The sequence below is a fragment of the Mesoplodon mirus genome, assembly GCF_964341445.2.
Source record: "Mesoplodon mirus genome assembly, chromosome: 9".
Taxonomy (NCBI): domain Eukaryota; kingdom Metazoa; phylum Chordata; class Mammalia; order Artiodactyla; family Ziphiidae; genus Mesoplodon; species Mesoplodon mirus.
The window spans coordinates 52,518,024-52,532,432 of NC_138985.1; positions in this window are offsets into that span (position 1 = coordinate 52,518,024).

Genomic DNA, 14,409 nt, shown 5'->3' on the forward strand with positions numbered 1-14,409 from the left:
TGCTGTGTTTAAGACTTGGTATAGAAAAGAGTGTTGATGGTATTCATATGCCTATTCCAATTATATCTGTTTATCCATAATGATGTATAGGACAAACTTATGACAAATCAAAAAAAAACAGCATAAACAAAAACACCTCTCCATAATATCCATCCATCAGAATATACTCACATAGACATCTCTTTACACACATGATTCTTCATATAGATTTACAGAATCACAGATGCTTCTGAAATTATGTGCTGAATTACAGGTAAAGGAAGAGCTGCCACCAAAGGGAAAAAAAATAGGCTTGCACATTTATAGAACAAAAGCTGACATGAACCTTTCTGAAGGTTTGAAAATGTCCAGTAGACTTTTTAATTAAAAAATTGTGCTTGCCTTTGCACTTTTATGTTCCACAAAGAACTAATACAGTTAAGAGCTTAAATAGTGTAATCCACTCTTGGCAAGATTTACAACCAGCTTTTGAAACCCTAGAGGCTCAAATATTTTAGTCAAGCAGCATTCTGAAACGTTGAACACTGATCTCAGGTTTCAGATTTAGTTACTAGTAAATGAAGCATTTGTAAATCTCAGATATCATTTATCTTGTATAACCTAAGTGTAAGGAAACTATCAATAAGAGGAAAGAATTAGATTAATTTTGTGCTTTGATGCAGACATCAATTCAACACAGACATTAACACAGATGCAAATCTCAACTGCAGGTCCTGCAATTCAAGAATCACAGCTTAGATGAGGGAACATGAATTTAGAGAACTAAAATAACAAGGCTATGATGTTATAGCGAGAAAGACATGGCATGCAGATTGTGTGCTAGAGTGCCATTTGTACCTTTACTGGATTATCTAAAACAACCCCATAGCTATGTCTAATTGCAATCACAGCAACTGAAAAGAAAAGAACACTGGAACAAGCATTTGTCCTCTAGCATTAAAATGATTCTTTATTATGTTCCTTTTTATTTGATAAAGAAGGAAATCAAACCATTTCAGGTTGGCTACAGATATATGTATATGTATAGCTGATTCACTTTGTTATAAAGCAGAAACACACTATGCTAAAGCAATTATACTCCAATAAAGATGTTAAAAAAAACTGCATAGCACTATAAACCCTGCTACAAAACCTCAATATTACTGTACATTAATTTAAAAATAAAATTTAAAAAATATATTGTTTTACAATAAATTTGTAATTTGGTTTAACACCAAGTTTCAAGCTTAAAAAAATAGACTAAGTAAAGATGTAAAGATTTTTAAAAAATATTTACAAAAGTAATACAGACCCAGAAATAATGTGTAAAAAACAAAAATCATTCTGATTGGCCTTTATGAAACTCTTTATCAAGGGCAATATAAATGCTTCAAATTAAAGAATACTAGTAATTAAAGCTCCTGTTAATATAAAATGGAAGGATATTCATATTGGGTTATATTTTAGTTAAATAATTTATTTGAACACTTATAAATAAATATTATGATAGATGCATAGAATATTCCATTATTTTTTAATTCCAGTTACTACATGGGATTTTTAAATGTTCTTCGGTTATAATAATAGGCACTCTCACTTTGTAACTCCACACTTGAAAATATAGTTTTAGGGGCTTCCCTGGTGGCGCAGTGGTTGAGAGTCCCCCTGCTAATGCAGGGGACGCGGGTTCATGCCCTGGTCCGGGAAGATCCCACATGCCGCAGAGCGGCTGGGCCCATGAGCCATGGCCACTGAGCCTGCACGTCCGGAGCCTGTGCTCCACAACGGGAGAGGCCACAACAGTGAGAGGCCCATATACTGCAAAAAAAAAAGAAAAGAAAGAAACTACAATGAGGTATCACCTCACACCAGTCAGAATGGCCATCATCAAAAAATCTACAAACAGTAAATGCTGGAGAGGGTGTGGAGAAAAGGGAACCCTGTTGCACTGTTGGTGGGAATGTAAATTGAAACAGCCACTATGGAAAACAGTATGGAGGTTCCTTCAAAAACTAAAAATAGAACTACCATACAACCCAGCAATCCCACTACTGGGCATATACCCTGAGAAAACCATAATTCAAAACGTCATGTACCACAATGTTCATTGCAGCTCTATTTACAATAGACAGGACATGGAAGCAACCTAAGTGTCCATCAGCAGATGAATGGATAAAGATGTGGCACATATATAAAATGGAATATTACTCAGCCATAAAAAGAAACAAAACTGAGTTATTTGTAGTGAGGTGGATGGACCTAGAGTCTGTCATACAGAGTGAAGTAAGTCAGAAAAAGAAAATTAAATACCGTATGCTAATACATATATATGGAATCTAAAAAAAAAAGAAAATGGTTCTGAAGAACCTAGGGGCAGGTCTGGAACAAAGGCACAGATGTAGAGAATGGACTTGAGGACACAGGGAGGGGGAAGGGTAAGCTGGGACGAAGTTAGAGAGTGGCATGGACATATATACACTACCAAATGTAAAACAGATAGTGGGAAGGAGCCGCATACTCTCTACAGGGAGATCAGCTCGGTGCTTGTGTCCACCTGTAGCGGTGGGATAGGGCGGGTAGGAGGGAGACAAAAGAGGGATGAGATATGAGGATATGTGTATATGTATAGCTGATTCACTTTCTTATACAGCAGAAACTAACACAGCATTGTAAAGCAATTATACTCCAATAAAGATGTTAAAAAAAATCAGAGTGCTTGCTATTAGAAAGGAAAAGTAGAATTTGGGTAGCCAACATGGATAAATTTCCACTATATATATCCTATATTATCTGGCTCCTAATTTCCCAATTTCATTTTGCTCTCCTTTCTCCCTAAATCATTACACATGGGTATTTTATTCTCTATAATCCAAAATATTCCTTCCCGTGTCAGGGGCTTTGCATGTGATGTTATCCCACCTGAAATGTTTTTCTCCCACAATCCTGCACTGATTGTCACTTAAGATTCTCAAGTGCCCAGCTCAAATAGTCACTCTTCTGAGAGACATTCCCAGACCATTCTATCTAAAAGTGCTTTCTCCTTAGTCATGGCCCGCTCATTTACTTCACTGTCCCAACCAACATTTGTTATCTGTTTAAATAGGATTTATTCTTAACCCTATAGAATATAAAGTCTGTGAGAATAAGGAACTTTCATGTACTGATTGTGGCCTGGTAGAATATTCACACATATTAGATAATCAGTGATTGTTTTTTGAATGACTGTATTTAAAATTTATTATTAGACTTCAATTTCCTGAAGTCCTTGGTCACAGTAGTTTGAAGAAGTACCTGAAGCCTACTACTCTCTGAAGCATAGTAGTCTATGATATCTTTGATATCTTTTTACACAAATATGAATCAATCATTAAGTTGTTGGGCCCATGCCTATCTAAAATACCACATCTTTATCTCCCTCTCCTCCTGACTGGCTACAATCTTGGAAACTCCAAGGTGTTGAATTCTCAGAGGACATCGACACTTCTCAAAGCCCCAGTTTTTACTACACAAAAGAACAGAGGAAGGAGTGTTGATGGTTGAGGGGGAGAGCGAGAGCGAGAGCTAGAGCGAGAGTGAGAGAGTGAGAGAGCGAGAGAGCGAGAGAGAGAGGGAAATGTCCATCAACCCATTAAGTATTTTCCTAAACATTCAGCAGGCCTTTCCAAAAGAGGAATTCTGCATTCCAGTGTAAATTATGGGTAGCTTTTAAAATGCATATAAAAATTCTTGTTAATTATTTTTGGCAGAAATTTTATACAAAATTATGTTAAGTTAAATAAGTCAGAGACAAAGAAAAAAACTTCAGGATCTCACTTATATGTAGAATCTAAAAGAGGCAAGTACATAGAAGCAGAGAGTAGAATGGTAGTTCATAGTGGTAGAGGAAGTAGAGGCAATGGGGAGGTGCTGGTCAAAGGGTACAAAGTTGTGGTTATGTACGATGAATAAGTCTAAGATCTAATGGACAGCATGATGATTATACTTAATAATATTGTATTAATTCTGGAAATTTGCTAAGAGAGTAGATTTAAGGTGCTCTCATTACACACCAAAAATGGTAATTTTATGAGATGAGATGCTAATTAGCTTCACTATAAGTAATCATTTCACTATGTACATGTACACCAAATTATCATGTTGCAGACCTTAAATATATAAAATTTTTATTAAAAAGACTATACTTCTACTTCCTTTAGTCATTTTTTTTTTTTTTTTTTGGTACGCGGACCTCTCACTGTCATGGCCCCTCCCGTTGCGAAGCACAGGCTCCAGACGCTCAGGCTCAGCGGCCATGGCTCACAAGCCCAGCCGCTCCGCGGCATGTGGGTTCTTCCCGGACCGAGGCACGAACCCATGTCCCCTGCATCGGCAGATGGACTCTCAACCACTGCGCCACCAGGGAAGCCCCCTTTAGTCATTTTTAAATGTGAATAAATTTTTAAACTATAAAAGTAATGAGAGGGAAGCCCCCTTTAGTCATTTTTAAATGTGAATAAAATTTTAAACTATAAAAGTAATGACAGGGAAGCCCCCTTTAGTCATTTTTAAATGTGAATAAATTTTTAAACTATAAAAGTAATGACAGGCTTCCCTGGTGGCGCAGTGGTTGAGAGTCCACCTGCCGATGCAGGGGACATGGGTTCGTGCCCCGGTCCGGGAAGAACCCACATGCCGTGGAGCGGCTGGGCCCGTGAGCCATGGCCACTGAGCCTGCGCATCTGGAGCCTGTGCTCCGCAACGGGAGGGGCCACGACAGTGAGAGGTCCGCGTACCGAAAAAAAAAAAAGTATATAAAAGTAATGACACATTCATCTTAGAAAATTTTCAATATAGAAGAGAAGTTTCCTATTACAGAACCACAGTTGGCAATTAAATGTTTGATGCATTTAGACACATATTAGGTGATATTAAAAATTCTGTTTATAATCTGCTTTTTCTACCAAATAATACAAAGTGAACATACTCCATGTTATTTGAATACTCTGAAGTACTTATTTCATGATATACTAGCATTTATTTAACAACTTCCCTTTCAATTGGGCATTTAGGTTGTTTCCAGATTTTTGCAATAACAAACAGTGCTTCAGTGCACACTTTGCACCTACGTTATTTTGTTCATATGAGTGGATCAAGAGGATAAATTCCCAGAAAAGGAATTAGTGCATTAAAAGCAAATTACTTTTAGTGGATACTGACAAACTTTTCTCCAGAGAAGGTGTCCCTAATTTTACACTTACTAGAAGTGTATGAAAGCAGCGGACCTCTTTCATGTACCAATACTCTGCATATCAAAATTTTTTATCTTGAACAACCTGACTAGTGAATAATTATAGTTTCATTTTTATTTCTCTATTGCAAATGAAACTGTACATATTTCTGAATACAAAAGCGTAACACTTAATGTCTTCAGAGTACATCAGCTTACCAATTACAACATTACCTAATTTGCCAATCCCTTACTATTAGGTTATTTCCAATGAAAGCTACACCTTTAAATTTTATCTGAAGCTCTTTTTATTCCCTCAGAATTATGTGTAGAAAACTTAACATACACATATTTTTAGAGGCAGGTAAAAGTGATACTTTGAGTGATTTCAATTTTGTTGTTTTTACTATTTTTAGCCTCCAAACATCAATGGTTAACAAATAAACTCAAAGTATCTTAACATAAATAACTGTGAACTGGAAATCTGGAGAGGTAGGTTAGTTTATCAGATGTGCTCTATATCACTTTGCATTTCTGGACTTGGATGTGTCTTTTTCTCTCATGGTGCCTTAGTTGCCTCACCTGTAATGCATACACACACATTCACACATGTGTACACAATTTCCAGAATTTCATGAAACTCAGATCTATTAATGTGTAGGAAAGCACTTTACAATCCATGAAGTACCACGTGATTATTAGGATCCTTTTTATATTAATTACAATGAAGAAGAATTGGTTAATGTAATTTAAATTCTCTCAAAAAGAGGATGAATATGAATACATTCGTAGCTAACCTGAAAATACCTGGCTTTGAATATGTGTTTATGTGAGATTAGTTAGATCATGCACATCTTGGGCTCCATTAAAACATATATCTTAGGGTCATTCATGAAATAAATAATTAATACAATAATCACAAGGAATACATGAAGTGATGCTTATGCTTTTCCTTGTCTGCACTACACAAAGCAAAGAAAATAAGCATATTTTTATTAAATGGCTGAAGGTAAAGAAAGAGAAGGAAATACTAGACAATTGATCTTCAATAGAAATAACTCTTCAGGAAGTCATAGAGCAGTAGGTTCATTACCTGCCCCCACCATACAACATAGCCATATAAGTTGTATACAAATCAATAAATATCTGGCAGGTAAGCGGTTATAACAGAAATGTGAAAAAATGAAAGAAATAAAAAGAGAAGTACAAAGATGATAGGAAATGACAAAATAAAAGAGACTACATAGAAACTGAATATATTTTCCCCAGGCTATCATGTTGTACTTTACATTATAGCATCTGATAGCCACATCTTTCTATTTACCTGTCTATATACCAAACAATATATAAATATATAATATGTAACAAGAGCAATGAAAATATTGTTGATTTCAGTCATTTGGAAAGTGTTACATTTTCTATTAAACATAAAACTAGAAAAGAAAGTGGAAGGCTTGAAAGCATTTTTGAGTATATTACTCGCCATTCAGCATACTCATGTGTTCAAATTGCTAATAAAGCTTATAACGCAATTTCTTAACGTAGAGTGTTATTAGAGAACAAAGGGTGGGAAATGAAAACAAGAAGTCATTTACATAAAGTACTTTCTTGAAAGAGTTGTCCTTTGGCAGTTCCATAGTTATGGAATCTCTCTCTGTCGACAGAGGTTCTTTGGGTATGTTATATACCTACAGTCTTTCTCTTTCAAGTCCTTTCTGATTTTGACCTTAGTCTGAGCCAGCAATTTGGATCAGCTCCATTTAAGATGGGATCTGTTATACTTTCTTGTTTTAATCAGCCTTAGAGTGGAATTGGAATGAGATGTATAAACTTTTGATGGTGCCAGTGTTTGCCAGTCTGTCTCACCAGCTTGAGTCCATCTAAGACATGATGTTGAAGTAAAAAGGTTACTTTGTTTACCAAGCAAATAGAGGGAGGTGAGTAGTTTTTCCCAGAAATGTAGATGTGGTTTCTTCCTAAGAGCCCATATATTGGACAGAATTGCTGACTGAACTCTCCACAGGAATGTTCTAGGACTCATTTTTAATAAAGTTGCTTATTTCAGAGCATAAGCTCCACATTCACGCAAAATGCAGAAACCAGCACAGGAGGTTAAAAAAGCTGTTCTGCTGTAATAGTGTAATTTGTTTTTTGGCCATTAAATGAGAATGCTGGGATTTTAATTCCACTATTTGGTTTCCAGCATCTATTATAATTAATTTTCTCTTATTTTGTTGCTATAGAATCAAATGGAAACTAATGATGTGGAACCCAGCGTTGTCAAGGCAGTGATGAGCTTCATCTACGAGGTAGGGAAGCTCCTCCATCTGACAAAATGGCAGATGACTTGAGTTGTTTCTAACAATGCCGGGGTCCTGTGCCTTGCGGCAATGTTCTGCTCGAATTAGACCACCTAGGGATTGCAGTTCCAAACCAAAGCTGTTTTAAATCTTTCACTTGCTTGCTTCTGTGCTCTTCTGTTGGCTTCATAACATATTAACTTATTTTGTATGCAATTTCTTTATCTGAATTTTTAAGAAATATAAAGTGTGGGGCATCTTAATAAATGTTTCATTGTTTCCTGATGCCATCAAAATGACATGTAACAGTGTTTTAAAAATCACAATAAAATGGAGTTTTATAGATACTGAATTTTAATTAATGAAAAAATATTAGAAAACTTTCATAAATGAATCTAAGATATTTACCATTAGGTCATTTAATTTTTCAGAAGGCAGAGAAAGCATGAAACCAAAATACTTCTGTTGACTAATTATATTTTTATTTTTCAATTTTTGGGGGTTTGGCTATGAAATTAATTACTAAATTCAATTGTTTGGTCCATTGCTTATTTTTAAGATCCGTCTGCCAAGTCACACTGGCTCTGTGGCAGATTAAAAAAAATTTTCTTTTGAATTTAATTTAATTTATTTTTTTATACAGCAGGTTCTTATTAGTCATCAATTTTATACACATCAGTGTATACATGCCAATCCCAATCTCCCAATAAATCACACCACCACCACCACTCCCCCGCCACTGCCCCCCGTGGTGTCCATACATTTGTTCTCTACATCTGTGTCTCAATTTCTGTCCTGCAAACCAGTCCATCTGTACCATTTTTCTAGGTTCCACATATATGCGTTAATATACAATATTTGTTTTTCTCCTTCTGACTTACTTCACTATGTGTGACAAGCTCTAGATCCATCCACGTCTCTACAAATGACGCAATTTCATTCTTTTTATGGCTAATATTCCATTGTATATATGTACCACATCTTCTTTATCTATTCATCTGTTGATGGGCATTTAGGTTGCTTCCATGACCTGGCTATTGTAGATAGTGCTGCAGTGAACATTGGGGTGCATGTGTCTTTTTGAATTATGGTTTTCTCTGGGTATATGCCCAGTAGTGGGGTTTCTGGGTCACATGGTAATCCTATTTTTAGTTTTTTAAGGAACCTCCATACTGTTCTCCATAGTGGTTGTATCAATTTACATTCCCACCAACAGTGCAAGAGGGTTCCCTTTTCTCCACACCCTCTCCAGCATTTGTTCCTTGAAGATTTTCTGATGATGCCCATTCTAACTGGTGTGAGGTGATACCTCAATGTAGCTTTGATTTGCAGTTCTCTAATAATTAGTGATGTTGAGCAGCTTTTCATGTGCTTCTTGGTCATCTATATGTCTTCTCTGGAGAAATGTCTATTTAGGTCTTCTGCCCATTATTGGATTGGGTTGTTTGTTTCTTTAATATTGAGCTGCATGAGCTGTTTATATATTTTGGAGATTAATCCTTTGTCCATTGATTCGTTTGCAAATATTTTCTCCCATTTTGAGGGTTGCCTTTTCATCTTTTTTATGATTTCCTTTGCTGTGCAAAAGATTTTATGTTTCATTAGGTCCCATTTGTTTATTTTTGTTTTTATTTCCATTACTCTAGAAGGTAGATCAAAAAAGATCTTGCTGTGATTTATGTCAAAGACTGTTCTTCCTATGTTTTCCCCTAAGAGTTTTATAGTGTCCAGGCTTACATTTAGGTCTCTAATCCATCTTGAGTTTATTTTTGTGTATGGTGTTAGGGAGCGTTCTAAGTTCATTCTTTTACATGTAGCTGTCCTGTTTTCCCAGCACCACTTATTGAAGAGACTGTCTTTTCTCCATTGTATATCTTTGCCTCCTTTGTCATAGATTACTTGACTATAGGTGTGTGGGTTTATCTCTGGGCTTTCTATCTTGTTCAATTGATCTATGTTTCTGTTTTTGTGCCACTACCATATTGTCTTGATTACTGTAGCTTTGTAGTATAGTCTGAAGTCAAGGAGTCTGATTCCTCCAGCTCTGTTTTTTTCTCTCAAGACTGCTTTGGCTATTTGGGGTCTTCTGTGTCTCCATATAAATTTTAAGATTTTTTGTTCTAGTTCCGTAAAAAATGCCATTGGTAATTTGATAGGGATTGCATTGAATCTGTACATTGCTTTGGGTAGTATAGTCATTTTCACAATATTGATTCTTCCAATCCAAGAACATGGTATATCTCTCCATCTGTTGGTATCTTTAATTTCTTTCATCAGTGTCTTATAGTTTTCTGCATACAGGTCTTTTGTCTCCCTAGGTAGGTTTATTCCTAGGTATTTTATTCTTTTTGTTGCAATGGTAAATGGGAGAGTTTCCTTAATTTCTCTATCAGGTTTTTCATCATTAGTGTAGAGTAATGCAAGAGATTTCTGTGCATTAATTTTGTATCCTGTAACTTTACCAAATTCATTGCTTAGCTCTAGTAGTTCTCTGGTGGCATCTTTAGGATTCTCTATGTATATAGTATCATGTCATCTGCAAACAGTGACAGCTTTACTTCCTCTTTTCCAATTTGCATTCCTTTTATTTCTTTTTCTTCTCTGATTACCATGGCTAGGACTTCCAAAACTATGTTGAATAATAGTGGTGAGAGTGGACATCCTTGTCTTGTTCCTGATCTTAGAGGAAATGCTTTCAGTTTTTCACCATTGAGAATGATGTTTGCTGTGGGTTTGTCATATATGGCCTTTATTATGTTGAGGTAGGTTCCCTCTACGCCCACTTCTGTAGAGTTTTTATCATAATTAGGTGTTGAATTTTGTAAAAAGCTTTTTCTGCATCTATTGAGATGATCATATGGTTTTTAATCTTCAATTTGTTAATATGGTGTATCACATTGATTGATTTGCATATATTGAGGAATCCTTGCATCCCTGGGATAAATCCCACTTGATCATGGTGTATGATCCTTTTAATGTGTTGTTGGATTCTGTTTGCTAGTATTTTGTTGAGAATTTTTGCATCTATATTCATCAGTGATATTGGTCTGTAATTTTCTCTTTTGTAGTATCTTTGTCTGGTTTTGGTATTGGGGTGATGGTGGCCTCATAGAATAAGTTTGGGAATGTTCCTTCCTCTGCAATTTTTTTTTTTTTTTTTTTTTTTTTTTTTTTGTGGTACGCAGGCCTCTCACTGTTGTGGCCTCTCCCGTTGCGGAGCACAGGTTCCAGATGCGCAGGCTCAGCGGCCATGGCTCACGGGCCCAGCCACTCTGTGGCATGTGGGATCCTCCCGGACCAGGGCATGAACCCGCGTCCCCTGCATCGGCAGGTGGACTCTCAACCACTGTGCCACCAGCAAAGCCCCCCTCTGCAATTTTTTAGAAGAGTTTGAGAAGGATGGGTGTTAGCTCTTCTCTAAATGTTTGATAGAATTCACCTATGAAGCCATCTGTTCCTGGACTTTTGTGTGTTGGAAGATTTTTAATCACAGTTTCAATTACATTACTTGTGACTGGTCTGTTCATATTTTCTGTTTCTTCCTGGTTCAGTCTTGTGAGGTTATACCTTTCTAAGAATTCGTCCATTTCTTCCAGGTTGTCCATTTTATTGGCATAGAGTTGCTTGTAGTAGTCTCTTGGGATGCTTTGTATTTCTGTGGTGTCTGTTGTAACTTCTCCTTTTTCATTTCTAATTTTATTGATTTGTGTCCTCTCCCTATTTTTCTTGATGAGTCTGGCTAATGGTTTATCAATTTTGTTTATCTTCTCAAAGAACCAGCTTTTAGTTTTATTGATCTTTGCTATTGTTTTCTTTGTTTCTATTTCATTTTTCATTTATATATGCTCTGATCTTTATGATTTCTTTCCTTCTGCTAACTTTGGGTTTTGTTTGTTCTTCTTTCTGTAGTTCCTTTAGGTGTAAGGTTAGATTGTTTATTTGAGATTTTTCTTGTTGCTTGAGGTAGGCTTGTATACCTATAAACTTCCCTCTTAGAACTGCTTTTGCTGCATCCCATCAGTTTTGGATTGTCGTGTTGTCACTGTCATTTGTCTCTAGGTATTTTTTGATTTCCTCTTTGATTTCTTCAGTGATTGCTTGGTTATTTAGTAATGTATTGTTTAGCCTCTATGTGTTTGTGTTTTTTCCATTTTTTTTTCCCGTAATTGATTTCTAATCTCATAGCGTTGTGGTCAGAAAAGATGCTTGATATGATTTCAATTTTCTTAAATTTACTGAGGCTTGATTTGTGACCCAAGATGTGATCTATTCTGTATAATGTTCCATACGCACTTGAGAAGAAAGTGTAATCTGCTGTTTTTGGATGGAATGTCCTATAAATATCAATTAAATCTATCTGGTCTACTGTGTCATTTAATGCTTGTGTTTCCTTATTGATTTTCTGTTTGGATGATCTGTCCAGTGGTATAAGTGAGGCGTTAAAGTCCCCCCATTACTCTGTCACTGTCGATTTCCTCTTTTATAGCTGTTAGCAGTTGCCTTATGTATTGTGGTGCTCCTATGTTGGGTGCATATATATTTATAATTGTTATATCTTCTTCTTGAATTGATCCCTTGATCATTACATAGTGTCCTTTCTTGTCTCTTGTAACATTCTTTATTTTATAGTCTATTTTATCTGATATGAGTAGTTACTCCAGCTTTCATTTGATTTCCATTTGCATGGAATATCTTTTTCCATCCTCTCACTTTCACTCTGTATGTGTCCAATGTCTGAAGTGGGTCTCTTGTACATAGCATATAGATGGGTCTTGTTTTTTCATCCGTTCAGCTAGCCTGAGTCTTCTGTTTGGAGCATTTAATCCATTCACGTTTAAGGTAATTATCGATATGTATGTTCCTATGACCATTTTCTTAATCATTTTGGGTTAGTTTTTGTAGGTACTTTTCTTCTCTTGTGTTTCTCACTTAGAGAAGTTCCTTTAGCATTTTTTGTGGAGCTGGTTTGGTGGTGCTGAATTCTTTTAGCTTTTGCTTGTCTGTAAAGTTTTTGATTTCTCCATTGAATCTGAATGAGAACCTTGCTGGGCAGAGTAATCTTGGTTGTAGGTTTTTCCCTTTCTCACTTTAAATATATCATGCCACTCCCTTCTGGCTTGTAGAGTTTCTGCTGAGAAATCAGCTGTTAACCTTATGGGAGTTCCATTGTATGTTATTTGTCATTTTTCCCTTGCTGCTTTCAATAATTTTTATTTGTCTTTAATTTTTGTCAATTTGATTACTATGTGTCTCAGCGTGTTTCTTCTTGGGTTTATCCTGTATGGGACTCTGTGTGCTTACTGGACTTGGGTGGCCATTTCCTTTCCCAGGTTAGGGAAGTTTTTGAATATAATCTCTTCAAATACATTCTTGGGTCGTCTCTCTCTCTCTTTTCCTTCTGGGACCCCTATAATGTGAATGTTGTTGCATTTAATGTTGTCCCAGAGGTCTCTTAGGCTGTCTTCATTTCTTTTCATTCTTTTTTGTTTATTCTGTTCCACAGCCATGAATTCCACCATTCTGTCTTCCAGGCCACTTAGCCATTCTTCTGCCTCAGTTATTCTGCTATTGATTCCTTCTAGTGTATTTTTCATTTCAATTATTGTATTGTTCATCTCTGTTTGTTTGTTCTTTAATTCTTGTAGATCTTTGTTAAACATTTCTTTCATCTTCTCGACCTTTGCCTCCATTCTTTTTCCGAGGTCCTGGATCTTCACTCTCATTATTCTGAATTCTTCTTCTGGAAGGTTGCCTATCTCCTCTTCATTTAGTTGTTTTTCTGGGGTTTTATCTTGTCCCTTCATCTGGTACATAGCCCTCTGCCTTTTCATCTTGTCTATCTTTCTATGAATGTAGGTTTTGTTCCACAGGCTTCAGGACTGTAGTTCTTCTTGCTTCTGCTGTCTGCCCTCTGGTGGATGAGGCTATCTAAGAGGCCTGTGCAAGTTTCCTGATGGGAGGGACTGCTGGTGGGTAGAGCTCACTGTTGCTCTGTTGGGCAGAGCTCAGTAAAACTTTAATCTGCTTTCCTGCTGATGGGTGGGGCTGGGTCCCCTTCCTGATGGTTGTTTGGCTTGAGGCGACCCAACACTGGAGCCTACCTGGGCTCTTTGGTGGTGCTAATGGCGGACTCTGGGAGGGCTCACGCCAAGGAGTACTTCCCAGAACTTCTGCTGCCAGTGTCCTTGTCCTCACAGTGAGACAGAGCCATCCCCCACCTCTGCAGGAGAGCCCCCAACACTAGCAGGTAGGTCTGGTTCAGTCTCTATGGCGTCACTGCTCCTTCCCCTGGGTCTTGATGTGCACACTACTTTGTGTGTGCCCTCCAAGCATGGAGTCTCTGTTTCCCCCAGTCCTGTCAAAGTCCTGTAATCAAATCCCACTTGCCTTCAAAGTGTGATTCTCTAGGAATTCCTCCTTCTGTTGCTAGGTTCCCAGGTTCACAAGCCTTATGTGGGGCTCAGAACCTTCACTCCAGTGGGTGGACTTCTGTGGTATAAGTGTTCTCCAGTTTGTGGGTCTCCCATCCAGCAGTTATGGGATTTGATTTTATTGTGATTGCACCCCTCCTACTACTGTCTCATTGTGGTTTCTTCTTTGTCTTTGGATGTTGGGTATCTTTTTTGGTGAGTTCCAGTGTCTTCCTGTCGATGACTGTTCAGCAGTTGTGTTTCCAGTGTTCTCGTAAGAGGGAGTGAGAGCATGTCCTTCTACTCTGCCATTCTGAACCAATTCTGTTGACTAATTATTAATGGCAAGGAAATTCTTGATTAGGTGGAAATGAGAACAATTCAGGACATGCCTATGTTATCTTAAAGCTTGTGAATATAAGAGAGTAAAACTTCAAGCACTGGTGAATTAAGACACTTTTCCACATAGATATTCAAAACAATATTATGTTCAATTTTATAAAGAAAAAAAATG